We start from the raw sequence: 14,242 nt of genomic DNA, 5'->3' as shown, positions 1-14,242 counted from the left end.
AAGTATTCCGGAAAGGGAGGTGGAAGGAGAGATCTGGATTGTGAAGTAGCAGTTCTCACAGTCTTTAACAGATCCGGTCTCGATTCTGCATTTGAGGTGATCTTTGAAGAGTATGGCTAGACCTCCGCCTCTACCGATTGGCCTATTTAGGCAGCATATTTGGTAGCCGGGGGGAGTTGCATTGGCCACATCGAAGTCGTTGTGCGGGGTTAGCCAAGTTTCTGTCAAAAATAGCAGATCTAGCCGCGAGTCCTGGACAAGGATGTTGATTTCATGGGCATGCTTTACCAGGGATCTGCAGTTCAGAAGACCGAGCTGGAGACCTGGGTGGCATTCCGTTTCCTCGAGGTTATTACAGAGGGTGCATCCTACATAGGGTGTGTCCTCCTTGTGGATGTATTTGCACTGGGGGTGTTTTCCACGGTTCCAGGCAAGCAGTGAGTCTCTGGGGTATGAGATGCCATTTTGCCGATTGGGCATAGTGGCTAGGCCTAAGGCCGTCTTGGCCCGGACGGGCCCAGACGGGCTTGCCTTTGGCGCGCCTTCGGCGCGCTGACGGCGCGCCCGCTGCGCCCGTCCGCTGCGCGTCCGGTAGTTGCACATCTTAAATGTTGCAGAAAAAGGGGCGGGTGGGCGTGGCCTAAGTGGGCGTGGCCTCTCTCCCTCGCCGAGAATGGCGGCAGGGAAGTTTGTTGATGCCTTAACGTTGCAGCGAGGGGGTCGCTGTTCTAGTGACTGAGAGCCCGCTTCAGGAGGAAAACGGGTGAGTGAGGTTCAGTTAAAAGTACAAAGTATTTCGGCGAAATTAGTGACACAAATGCAAATTTTTTAAAAAATGAAGGTTTCTCTCCCGGCTTCCGCCTCAGGAGCTGTCAGGATTCTAAGCAAGTTGCGCTGAAGGCAGCGTTTAAGTACTGATGGCGGCGGGTGGGCGTGGCCTAAGTGGGCGTGGCCTCTCTCCCTCGCCGAGAATGGCGGCAGGGAAGTTTGTTTGATGCCTTAACGTTGCAGCGAGGGGGTCGCTGTTCTAGTGACTGAGAGCCCGCTTCAGGAGGAAAACGGGTGAGTGAGGTTCAGTTAAAAGTACAAAGTATTTCGGCGAAATTAGTGACACAAATGCAAATTTATTAAAAAAAATGAAGGTTTGTTTCTCTCCCGGCTTCCGCCTCAGGAGCTGTCAGGATTCTAAGCAAGTTGCGCTGAAGGCAGCGTTTAAGTACTGATGGCGGCGGGTGGGCGTGGCCTAAGTGGGCGTGGCCTCTCTCCCTCGCCGAGAATGGCGGCAGGGAAGTTTGTTGATGCCTTAACGTTGCAGCGAGGGGGTCGCTGTTCTAGTGACTGAGAGCCCGCTTCAGGAGGAAAACGGGTGAGTGAGGTTCAGTTAAAAGTACAAAGTATTTCGGCGAAATTAGTGACACAAATGCAAATTTTTTAAAAAATGAAGGTTTCTCTCCCGGCTTCCGCCTCAGGAGCTGTCAGGATTCTAAGCAAGTTGCGCTGAAGGCAGCGTTTAAGTACTGATGGCGGCGGGTGGGCGTGGCCTAAGTGGGCGTGGCCTCTCTCCCTCGCCGAGAATGGCGGCAGGGAAGTTTGTTTGATGCCTTAACGTTGCAGCGAGGGGGTCGCTGTTCTAGTGACTGAGAGCCCGCTTCAGGAGGAAAACGGGTGAGTGAGGTTCAGTTAAAAGTACAAAGTATTTCGGCGAAATTAGTGACACAAATGCAAATTTTTTTAAAAAATGAAGGTTTCTCTCCCGGCTTCCGCCTCAGGAGCTGTCAGGATTGTGTTATGAGTTATTTAATTGTGAGGGGATGTATGTAGACTATTTTGATTTAATTCAGACTAATGTATTTCTCCTGCTAAAGTGTAGGGAGTACTTTTTTTCTCTACAATGTGTGTGCATGTATAAACCATTCTGTGATAAGCATTTTTGTTTTTCATGTGTTTGTAGACAGAAAACTGTGCTGTTTTTATATTTTGGTAGAATTAGAAACCAGTCATTGTTTATGAATTTGTGAAATGAGTTATGTTATGTTTCTATAGTAAAATGTAGTACTACTTCTAGATGAAGAAATGTGTTTTGGTATAGTGCAAGGGAAAGTGTTGTTTGTCTAGAATCACACAGTGAGTCTGTGTGAATTTGGGAACCACTGTGAGAGAAGCATTTGATAACATTGTGTATTTGCTGACAGATAACCGTTTTAACCCCTTCGCTGCGGCGCGAATTCCACCGCAGCGCTGGGGGTGTTTTAAGTGTGCGCGGCGCCGCCATGCTCATGACGGAACCACGCCGTCATGAGTCACGGGTGAGCTGTGCTCATGACGGAGTGGTTCCGTCAAGGCGCCGGCCACTTACGTTAGACGCCCGCACAGGCAGGGAAAAGGCACCACGTGGGCGAGCGACAGCCAACGGCCACGGCATGACGGAACCACTCCGTCATGAGCACAGCGCGACCGTGGCTCATGACGGAGTGTTTCCGTCATGAGCAGGGAAGGGGTTAAAACCGGTCATGTTGTCAAGTTTTAGTAGCATTAGAAGACAGTTTTGGCTTATGCTTTCATTAAATGAGTCAGGCATTGACAGTAAATTGCAGTCGTGAAACACGTAGATTGTGTGGAGTGCCCTAACCACTTGCACTGTAGTGAATGAGTTTTGGTAAACTCCTAGGGATAGTGGTGCTTGTCTAGAATGACACTGTGAGTTATTGTGTATTTGGGATCAGTGTGAGACAAGCATTTGGTAACATCATGTATTTGCTGACAGATAACTGTTTTAAAACCTGTCATGTTGTGAAGTTTTAGTAGCATTAGAATCCAGTCTTTGCTTATGCGTTGATTAAATGAGTCATGCTTTGACACTGATGTGCTGTACTTAAATATGTAGATTGTGTTCGGTACCATTAACTCTTCTAGACTAGTGAATGAGTTTTGGTAAACTCCTAGGATAGTGTTGATTGTCTAGAATCACACTGTGAGTCTGTGTGCATTTGGGAACCACTGTGAGAGAAGCATTTGGTAACATCGTGTATTTACTGACAGATAACTGTTTTAAAACCGGTCGTGTTGTCCAGTTTTAGTAGCATTAGAAGGCAGTCTTTGCTTATGCTTCGATTAAATGAGTCAGCCATTGACACTAAAGTGCAGTCGTGAAATATGTAGATTGTGTGCAGTTCCCTTACCACTTCCACTGTAGTGAATGAGTTTTGGTAATCTGCTAGGGATAGTTTTGTTTGTCTAGAATCACACTGTGAGTCTGTGTGCATTTGGGAACCACTGTGAGAGAAGTGTTTGATAACATCGTGTATTTGCTGACAGATAACTGTTTTAAAACATGTCATGTTGTCAAGTTTTAGTAGCATTAGAAGACAGTTATGGCTTATGCTTTTATTATATGAGTCAGGCATTGACAGTAAATTGCAGTTGTGAAATATGTATATTGTGTGCAGTTCCCTTACCACTTGCACTGTAGTGAATGAGTTTTGGTAAACTCATAGGGATAGTGGTGCTTGTCTAGAATCACAGTGTGAGTTAGTGTGTATTTGGGATCACTGTGAGAGAAGCATTTGGTAACATCATGTATTTGCTGACAGATAACTGTTTTAAAACCTGTCATGTTGTGAAGTTTTAGTAGCATTAGAATCCAGCCTTTGCGTATGCGTTGATTAAATGAGTCATGCTTTGACACTGATGTGGTGTACTTAAATATGTAGATTGTGTGCAGTACCATTAACTCTTCCAGACTCGTGAATGAGTTTTGGTAAACTCCTAGGATAGTGTAGCTTGTCTAAAATCACACTGTGAATCTGTGTGCATTTGGGTAAGGATTGTGAGCGAAGTATTTGGTAACATCGTGTATTTGCTGACAGATACCTGTTTTAAAACCGGTCATGTTGTGAAGTTTTAGTAGCATTAGAAGCCAGTCTTTGCTTATGCTTTGATTATATGAGTTAGGCTTTGACATAAAAGTGCAGTCCTGAAATATGAAGATTGTGTGCAGTTCCCTTACCTCTTCCACAGTAGTGAATGATTTGTGGTAAACTCCTAGGTATAGTGGTTGTTGTCTAGAATCACACTGTGAGTCTGTGTGCATTTGGGAACCACTGTGAGAGAAGCATTTGGTAACATTGTGTATTTGCTGACAGATAACTAATTTAAAACCTCTCATGTTGTCAAGTTTTAGTAGCATTAGAAGCAAGTCTTTGCTTATGCATTGGTAAAATGAGTCAGGGTTTGACACTAAGGTGCAGTACCATGTACTATTCTGTTCACTGTGGCAGAACTGAAAATTTAAATGTTTTACCTAAGCACTGCCCTAGAAGTAGTCTTATTATTTAGTCAGTTTCTAAGTACCAAATAGATTGCTTCAAATGTCTATGCAGTATGCATGTAGTGTTCTAACATACTATACACTTGTCTTTTACACCTTCAATTCCCTAGTCAGTATCCATACACTTCCAGGAAATATCCTGTCACTTCCTTTGCAGTCCTCTAGAGACCCATTCAACAGCATGTACTAATCCATTCACTTTGCTAAAACCCAAACACTTATAAATTCACCAAGACACTCTCTTTCCAGTACTCTAATGATTAAGTCACTGCCTAAGTATTCATGCACTGAGCCAGGTCTTAGCACATGGACTTCTTCAAACCCCTATCCACTATACATGCAGTCCTCTAACCATCTACACACTTGTCTTTCACACCTTCAATTCCCCAGTCAGTATCCGTTCACTTCCAGCAAACACTCTGTCACTGCCGTTGCACTCCTCTAGTGACCCATTCAGCATCATGTACTAATCCATTCACCTCGCCAAACCCTAATAAATTCACCCAGGCACTCTCCTTGCTGTACTCTAATCATTCAGTCAGTACCCAAGTACTCATCCAGTGACCCAGGCCTTAGTATATGGACTGCTTCAAACCCGTATCCACTATGCATGCCGTCCTCTAACCACGTACACAATTGTCTTTCACACCTTCAATTCCCTAGTCAGTATCCATACACTTCCAGGAAATACCCTGTCACTCCCTTTGCAGTCCTCTAGTAACCCATTCAGCACCATGTACTAATCCATTCACTGTGCTAAAACCCAAACACTTATAAATTCACCAAGATACTATCTTTGCAGTACTCTAATCATTTAGTCAGTGCCTAAGTATTCATACACTGAGCCAGGCCTTAGCACATGGACTGCTTCAAACCCCTATGCACTATGCATGCAGTCTTCTAACCACCTAGACACTTGTCTTTCACACTTTCAATTTCCTAGTCAGTATTCATACAGTCCAGCACTTGTCACTGACTTTGCACTCCTCTAGTGACCCATTCAGTACCAAGTACTAATCCATTCCCTGTGAGAAAAGCCTAGCACTTATAAATTTAGCTAGGCACTCTCCTTGCTGTACTCTAATCATTAAGTCAGTACCCAAGTAGTGATGCAGTGAGCCAGGCCTTAGCACATGGACTGCTTTAAATGCCTATGCAGTATGGATGCAGTCCTCTAAACACCTACACCGTTGTGTTTCACATCTTCAACTCCCCAGTTAGTATTCATACTCTTCTAGCAAACACCCTGCCACTCACCCAGTGTGTCTCCTTATAGTACTGTAATCATTTAGTCAGTTAGCATGTAGTCTTTAAGTGAGGTAGACTTTAGGGCATGAACTGCTTCAAAGTAGTATGCACTATGCATGAAGTGTTTTAACTTGTGGTTCAGGGCTATAGTTTCTTAGTCAGTTTTTATATAAAATGTGTTTGTACAGTAATGGAATAGTATAAATTTGAAAGTTATTAATATACATTTATTTGTGATTCTTTTTTACAGATACAGAACAGGAGTGTTTCTCATCTGTTTGCACTCTTCTCGTGCAAGATTGTTTGGATGAAGGGTCCTTAGGTGTTTCATCATACTTGCTGTGCCGCACGAGTATTTTTTGTTAGGATCCCCTCGTAGCAGAACTCTTTGGCAAATCTTGTGAGTGATGAAGGTGGCATTGGTCTTTGTTTGCCCCTTGGGAAAAGTAAAAAATTTCCTCACCACTAAAGAAAGACGTTGTGGGCGTGGTGCCTTTTGCAAAAAGTTTTCCTCAGATTTGGTAAATATTTTAAAGCGGCAATATTTACAGTTTTTGTAAGCTAAACTTATAAAATTGTGTTAGCTGTATGCATTTTATATATCTGTGATTTGTTTCTTGTGGTATTTTGTTGAGAGTACCATGTTGTTTTTTTTTTAACAATCTTTCTGATTTTCCAGGTCTGTCGTCGACATCCATGATTCCCACAGGAGTGTTCCGCCTTGTTGTTTTGTATTATTGTTGTTACATTTTGTTTATTAGTTTATTGTTCATATATATGTTAATAAAAAAATAACATTTGAAAATAGTTTATCGTTTATATATTTATTATTATAAAAACTAAAGTTTGAAAAAAAAATTTATAACGTTTTTGGTTGTTCTCTTAACTGCTGTGTGACTTATTACTGTTATTTGATGGAGTCCACCATGGTTTTATATTTTGGGTTACTTATCGCTGGAATACTGGTGATATCTGCAGTTTGCACCAACTTCTGAATAGTGTGTTATATTTATCTCAACTTTACTTCCGTTAAAGTGCTGATAATGAAATGGAGAGTAGCCGTTCCTGTGCAAAAAGACACAAGGTGCACCTTTCCGATTTATTCTAAATACTAAAATCCTGTATTGAATTGCTCTGAGGTATTGGCTGCACTTACAGTGTACACACAAAATCTATTAAAACATCTCATTGTATTTATATTGATTGGGAATGGTGCGTCAGGTGCTGGATCTTGACGAGATACACTGCTCAGTTCGTATATTGTTCTGCACACGAAAAAAATCACATCACAACTTTCACACCAATTGCAATGCGAAACAAATTCCGGCGATAAGACACGTTAGCACCAGGGATTTTACACCTGCTTTCTGCTGGTGTTACGGGTGGTCGGAATTTGCGTAATAGCGTTACGCAAATCTCCGCGAAACGGTAAAAAATCTCCGCGAACACGCATTAATTCCACGAACACGCGGAATTGCTTGTTCGCGATACTTTTTTCCTGTTCGCGATCGCTGTTTGCGTACTCGCGGTGAAATATCTCGCGAACACGCATATTGAGAACGCGAACAAGCAAAAAATTTCGCGAAGTCGCGAAACGCAGATTTTTGGGCAATTTCGCGTTCTCCGCGGAACGCGAAATTACCCAAATTCCGCAAATTCCGCGAACTGAACGGGATTTACCGCCCAGGCCTAGTGTTAAGCAGGACAACTACCTGCACCATGAAAGGGAACACAGCCAAGAGCCACACCAGAACACCCACAGGTGCCATAGAGTCAATGAGCATGATACAGGGATACCCATGAGGGCCACAAGACTCATCGCAACAACTTCAGGACTGCCAATGCCCCCCAAACCCACATCTGAGCAAGTGTGTCCCTGTGGTCATTGTGTTAGCATGATAGGCACGAGCCCTGCAATATCACAGTGTGCTGTCACTTCAGCTTTGGCAGTGAGCCTGGACATGTAGCTACGCACGCATCCTCCTGCATGTACAACCGGCGTGTGTTGGTCCGGGGTACACAGGTCAGTGCAGGGGTGTGCCTATTCGGCAAGGGGAACAGGGTGTCTCGGACATGTCCGTGTACAGAAAGTGTGGTAAGTGTGTCTCTGTGTTCTGGTGTGCCAGCCACAAGGGCCGCAGCAGTCGATGTTGTAAAGTGGCATGCACCACCTCCAAACGGCACTGTGATGGTATAGTTGGAATGCAGCAGGACATGCGTGAATAGGCATTACAATGGTGTGCCGTACAAGTGCACGAGATACAACAGCGCACCGTACATAAGTGTGGGGGCTCGTGTGAGGGAGGAGCAGCTGTTTGGCAACGTAACAGACAGTGAACTTGCCCATGTGCCACGTGCTGGGCATCTCATCCATGATGACCACGGTCGCAGACATCCCACAACATCAACGACTGACCTTTGTACACATCCTGTATGAATGCAGCGTGGTTTTCGCTTCTATGCTCGTTCAGTGGTGTGATGTTGGCGGGTTGTGTGACTTGTGCTCCTTGTTGGTGTGTTCCATTTTGGCCATTGTTAGTCTATATGTGTGTTGTACTTAATTGTGCATGTGTGCCATTCTGCCCATCTACCCCCTCCCCCACTATCTGCTTCTTCCTCTTCCTAGTGCTGTTGTGTCTATAATTGTGTTGCTGCACACATAAATACATGTAAAGAATAAATTAGAATAGTTCCTTGATTTTTTTAGGTTTCAAAACTTCTCTATTGGTTTCTTTTTAATTTTCCATATGAACCGTTTTGTTAATATTCAACAACACATAGAAGTCAGAAGTGCAACATATTCTATCAACACACTTTCTAGAACATTCTACAATACGTGCAGGTTAAAAGTTCATGAATTTTTTCAAACTTTACGATATTTTTTTGTAACATTTTCTTGAACATTTAATGACACGTGCAGGTTAAAATTTGACGATTGTTTTAAGTTAGAACAGTGCCTTCCAAATGCAAGTAGCAGGTGTGGATGAGCTGAGCAAATTTTATCCTATAATATGTACTCCACGTTGAAACTGCTTTTTCTTAACCAATCACAAAGATGCTTTTCCACAAAACTGATGTGCACCCTACTTTTAAAAAAGAATGCTTTTCATGATATCTTTAGAGATAAGTTATAGATAGGAATTAGCATTAAATCACTCCCCCAACTTAAAACACGCCACAGGGCGCGTTTGCACAGTGGTGAAGGTAGGGGGTGGGGCCTGAGGTGATATGTGTGCAAACACGCCCTGTGGCGCGTTTTAATTTAGGGAATTAATTCCTCTTCAATCCCGAGGTCCTCTGGGGGCCAACTAGGCCACCAGGTACCTCCAGGAAGCGCCACGGAGCTGCGTTGCAGAGTGTTGTAAAAAGGGGCGTGGCCTCTGAACACCGCTCTGCAACGCAGCTCCCTGACGCATACTGGAGGTACCTGGTGGGCTAGTTGGCCCCAGGGGACCGCAGGATTGAAGAGGAATTAATTCCCCAACTTAAAACGCGTCATAGGGCGTGCTTGCACACGTCACCTCAGGCCCCGACCCCTTCCTTTACCATTGTACAAATATTCCTCTAAAATCAGCCGAACTACGAATTCCGATTTACTCACCTGTTATCAGGAGAGAACTGACCCAGAAAAGTAATTCAAAGCGTACTTACCAGTAACTTGTATTTCCTTCCATAGGAATCCATTGTGTGGTTTTCACCAGAAAATTTTCTGTGTCCATTTTTGAAACGTAGAAATATATTCCTCTAAAATCAGCTGAACTACGATTCCGATTTACTCACCTGTAATCAGAAGAGGACCCAGTACTGCATCTTTTAGCCCAGCACAGACCCTGATAAGTAATTCTAAGCATACTTACCAGTAACTTGTATTTCCTTCCATAGGAATCCATTGTGTGGTTTTCACCAGAAAATTTTCAGTGTCCATTTTTGAAACGTACAAATATTCCTCTAAAATCAGCCGAACTACGAATTCCGATTTACTCACCTGTTATCAGGAGAGAACCCAGGGCTGCATCTTTTAGCCGAGCACTGACCCAGAAGAGTAATTCTAAGCGTACTCACCAGTAACTTGTATTTCCTTCCATAGGTATCCATTGTGTGGTTTTCACCAGAAAAGTTTCTAAGTGTCTATTTTCACAAATTAAAATATTCCTAAAAAATCGTCTGTATGACTTAAACACATTCTTTCAACTGTTTACAGGAGGTTGGCCAGTGCTGGATCCAGGATCCACCACTGAGTAAGAAAAAGTAATGATAACACTACTTACCTGCTTAGTGAATTTTCTGCCATAGTATAAGATTGGTGATTCTATGTGAAAAAATTTCTAAGTGTCAACTTTTAAAATACAATAATATTCCTTAAAAATAACTACTGTAACCAAAGCGCTTTTACTCAACTGTTTACAGGAGATCTCCAAGGACTGAATCTCGGATCCAGTCCTGTGGTTAGAAAAGTAATCCATAAAGTAACTAATTGCATTTCACTAGAAATTCACATTGAGCTCAATGTTGCTTTGTGTTTGAAATTGTGTTGCCCATTGCAACAACTGTAACTACTGTACTTAAAAGTCTGTTGCCTATTTGCCAAGTATTTAAACTAAAGTAATTCATTCTGAGAAAGTATATTTTGTATTATAATGTATAATGTAATTATAATGTAATTTTAAAAAAATATCTAAAAATAAATAGTTTAAAAAATATAGTAAATCAGTATAAAAAAATCAGTATAACAATTAATACATTCAAAATTGTCATTTACAAAACCTTTGAAATTCACTGAAAAAAACATAGGTTTCAGGCCTGATATAGTTAGGAATTAGCATTTAAAAAACCTTTGAAATTCACTGAAAAAACCATGGGTTTCAGGGGCGTTATAGTTAGGAATTGGCATTTAAATACCTTAGAAATTCACTGAACAAAACATAGGTTTCAGGGGCGTTATAGTTAGGAATTGGCAGTCAAAAAACTTTAGAAATTCATTGAAAAAACCATAGGTTTCAGGGGTGTTATAGTTAACTGGACATTTCCCTTGTACAAAACCCTAGAAATTCCCCTGTTATAGTTAGTTCAGCTAACTATAACTCGCGCCCCCGCAATGCACTGCTGATGACGTCACATATTACATCACTCATGACATGGTCAGTGACATCACTCATGACATGGCATCTCCGTGGCGCTTACTGGAGGTACCTGGTGGGCTTGTTGACCCCTAGGGGACCTCTCGATTGAAGAGGAATGAATTCCCCAACTTAAAACGCGCCACAGGGCGTGTTTGCACAGTATCACCTCAGGCCCCACCCCCTACCTTCACCACTTTGCAAACGCGTCCCGTGGCGCATTTTAAGTTGGGGGATTAAGTCCCCTTGAATGCTGAGGTCCCCTAGCAGCCAACTAGGCCACCAGGTACCTCCAGTAAGTGCCACGGAGCTGCGTTGCAGAGAGGTGTAAAAAGGGGTGTGGCCTCATTACACCTCTCAACCTGGCAACGCTGCCCCCTGGCACATACTGGAGGTTCCTGGTGGGCTAGTTGGCCCCCAGGGACCCCCAGTATTCAAGGGGAATTAGTTCCCCCTCTGCAAACGTGCCAGGGGGCGTGTTTGCCGAGTGGTGTAAGGAGGGGGCGTGGCCTCCTTCCCGATCCCGATCTTTTTTGCCGGCATTGCTTTTCGACATGGGGAGCAGCTAACATGCTGCTCCCCATGTGGAAAAGCAATCAGCTTTGCTTCAATGAAGCAAAGCAGTTTGCAATGACAGGGTGGGAGCCGCGAGGCTCCCGCCCTGTCATTGCAAACAACAGTGTCCCGGGGGTGGGCACCCCGGGACACAGCAGGAGCCGGCCCTGGGGGGTGGCAGTCCCCAGTGCCTTCATTGGCTCCAGGAGGGGGTCTGCGTGGCCCCCCTCCCACACGGACAAGTTGCCCCGGGGGGTGGTGGTCCCCGGGGCTGGGGGCGCCTGAGAGCCCCCCATCGTAAATACTTTCAAGCCCCGGGGGTGGCGGTCCCCGGGGCTGGGGGTATTTGGCCCCCCGGGGGCCAATTACCAAAGAAGCTTGGGTGCCCCGCGCTTCTTTTTTTTATTATTTTCAGCCGAAATTCGCGCTGGGTGCGCGAATCTCACCGATTTTTGGCCCTGGGGGTCCTTGTGGGACCCCCTGAGCAGGCCTAGGGGGTCAGGGTGTTTCTACCCTGCCCCCTTGTCGCGTTTTGTGCCTTTGTTTTTGTGCTTTCTTGTGCCTCGGTTCTACCGAGGCACAAGATGGCTGCCAACACTTTCTGATTCAGAGTGTTGGCAGCCAATTAGCATTCAGCTCGTGCTCGGGAGGGTTCGGGGAGGGTGCGTGGAGGATCCACGGATCCTCCTCGGCCATAGATATCACTAACTTTTAACTTTAATTCTCTCAGGAACTACTGAACGTATTTACACCATTTAAGCAAAAGGCACGAATCTGAACTGAGGACTACCTCCTTGCCAAATTTGGTGTAATTCCGTTCAGCAGTTCGGGCTGTAGCTGCGACAACAGGTCCTATGAGAAATTGCATGGGGAAAACGCGTTTTGGGACCCCCCTTCTTTCTCGGCCCCTGCTTGACGAATCACCACAAAACTTTCAGGGTAGGAGCGGGGCGGAGCTGGCCAAAAGTTTGGAAAATTTCGCGAAGATTCATCATCCGGCGCCAAAGGTATTCCCAATAAAATGTTGCGGATTTCCTATGGAAAATAGGTCCTAACTATAACTATCTACTGGCGACCGCCAGTAGATAATATATATATAGATATATATATTCACTGAAAAAAACATAGGTTTCAGGGGCATTATAGTTAGCTGGACTTTTCACTCGTACAAAACCATTGAAATTCCCCTGTTATAGTTAGTTCAGCTAACTATAACTCTCGCCCCCGTAATGCACTGCTGATGACGTCACATATTACATCACTCATGACACGGCCAGTGACATCACTCATGACATCACTCATGACATCTCAAATGACATCACTGATGACATCATCCAGTGAATGTGTGTTTTTCTGAAAATTAAATATCTTTTAGATATGTATATCTCAAGACCGATGGAAGAATAAATGGGTATATAAGTGTCTAAATGGATGATTTGTTTTTGAAAAATTGATTGTATAACTGACTGATTAAGTGTATCTTAGTGAATACATGGCTTAGTGAGTAATGTTTAAATATGTAAATATCTGTATCAGTCTCTCACTTTGTGTATAAGTGGCTGCATGGGTTGGTGAGTAGCTACATGAGTGTCTATATAGGTTATTAGTTGGTTTTTTGAGTATCAGTATGAGTGTCTGTATGGTTCGGTGGGGGGTACTACGTAGTGCATAGGTGCATGAATGAGTGACTCACTGTTTGTATGTGTTGAAGAAATGCAGAAAGAAGCAACAGAAGTCCTCAAAGACGAAGAAAAGTGCAGGAAGAAGGATAACATGCAGAAGGAACAAACAGAAGAGCAGAAAGAAGCCTTGTTGCAAAATCATCCTGTACCCTCAACTTTTTCAGACAGATACTGGTGGTAACTGAGTCTGACTAACCAGTCCTAGAGCCAGTGCTATGTTAAAAGACACTTATATTACAGTGAAAACACCTACATGCACTAGGGAACACTATGCGTTGGGGTCCCCCTGTGATAAGCATGACCTCCTCTGTAAACCCCTAGTATATAATAGGGCAGGGGGATTAAAACTACCTCTTAAAATGAGTCACAGGGCGTGTTTGAACACAACACCTCAGGCCCCGTCCCCTCCCTTCCCCACTGTGTAAACACGCCCTGTGGCCATTTTAAGTTGGGAGATTATGTCCCCTTGAATCCTGAGGGTCCCTAGGGTCCAACTAGACCACTAGGTACCTCCAGTAAGCGCCACAGAGCTGCGTTGCAGAGAGATGTAAAAAGGGGCACGGCCTAGACCACCTCTCTGCAACGCAGCACAGTGGCGCTTACTGGAAGCACCTGGTGGGCTAGTTGGCTCCCAGGGTCCCTCAGGATTGAAGGTGAATTATTTCCCCAACTTAAAATGTACCACAGGGCGTGTTTGCACACGTTAACTCAGGCCCAGTCCCCTCTCTTCCCCACTGTGTAAACATGCCCTGTGGCCGTTTTAAGTTGAGAGATTAAGTTCATTTGAATCCTGAGGGTCCCTAGGGGCAAAATAGCCCACTAGATACGTCCAGTAAACGCCATTGCAGAGAGGTGTAAAAAGGGGCACGGCCTGCACTACCTCTCTGCAACGCAGCGTAGTGGTGCTTACTGGAAGCACCTGGTGGGCTAGTTGGCCCCCAGGGTCCCTCAGGATTGAAAAGGAATTATTTCCCCAACTTAAAATGCGCCACAGGGCGTGTTTGCATGCGTCACCTCAGGCCCCGTCCCCTCCCTTCACCACTGTGTAAATGCGACCTGTGGCCGTTCTAAGTTGAGAGATTAAGTCCCCTTGAATCCTAAGGGTCCCTAGGGTCAAACTAGCCCGCTAGGTACCTCCAGTAAGTGCCACAGAGCTGCATTGCAGAGAGGTGTAAAAAGGGGCGTGGCCTCAGAACACCTGTCTGCAACGCAGCTCCCTGGCGCATACTGGAGATACCTGTTGGGCTAGTTGGCCCTCAGGGACCCTCAGTATTGAAGGGGAATTAATTCCCAAACTTACAACTTGCCAGGGG

This window comes from Triturus cristatus, chromosome 6 (genome assembly GCF_964204655.1).
Source record: "Triturus cristatus chromosome 6, aTriCri1.1, whole genome shotgun sequence".
In the NCBI taxonomy this organism is placed as follows: domain Eukaryota; kingdom Metazoa; phylum Chordata; class Amphibia; order Caudata; family Salamandridae; genus Triturus; species Triturus cristatus.
This window is presented reverse-complemented; position numbering follows the sequence as displayed.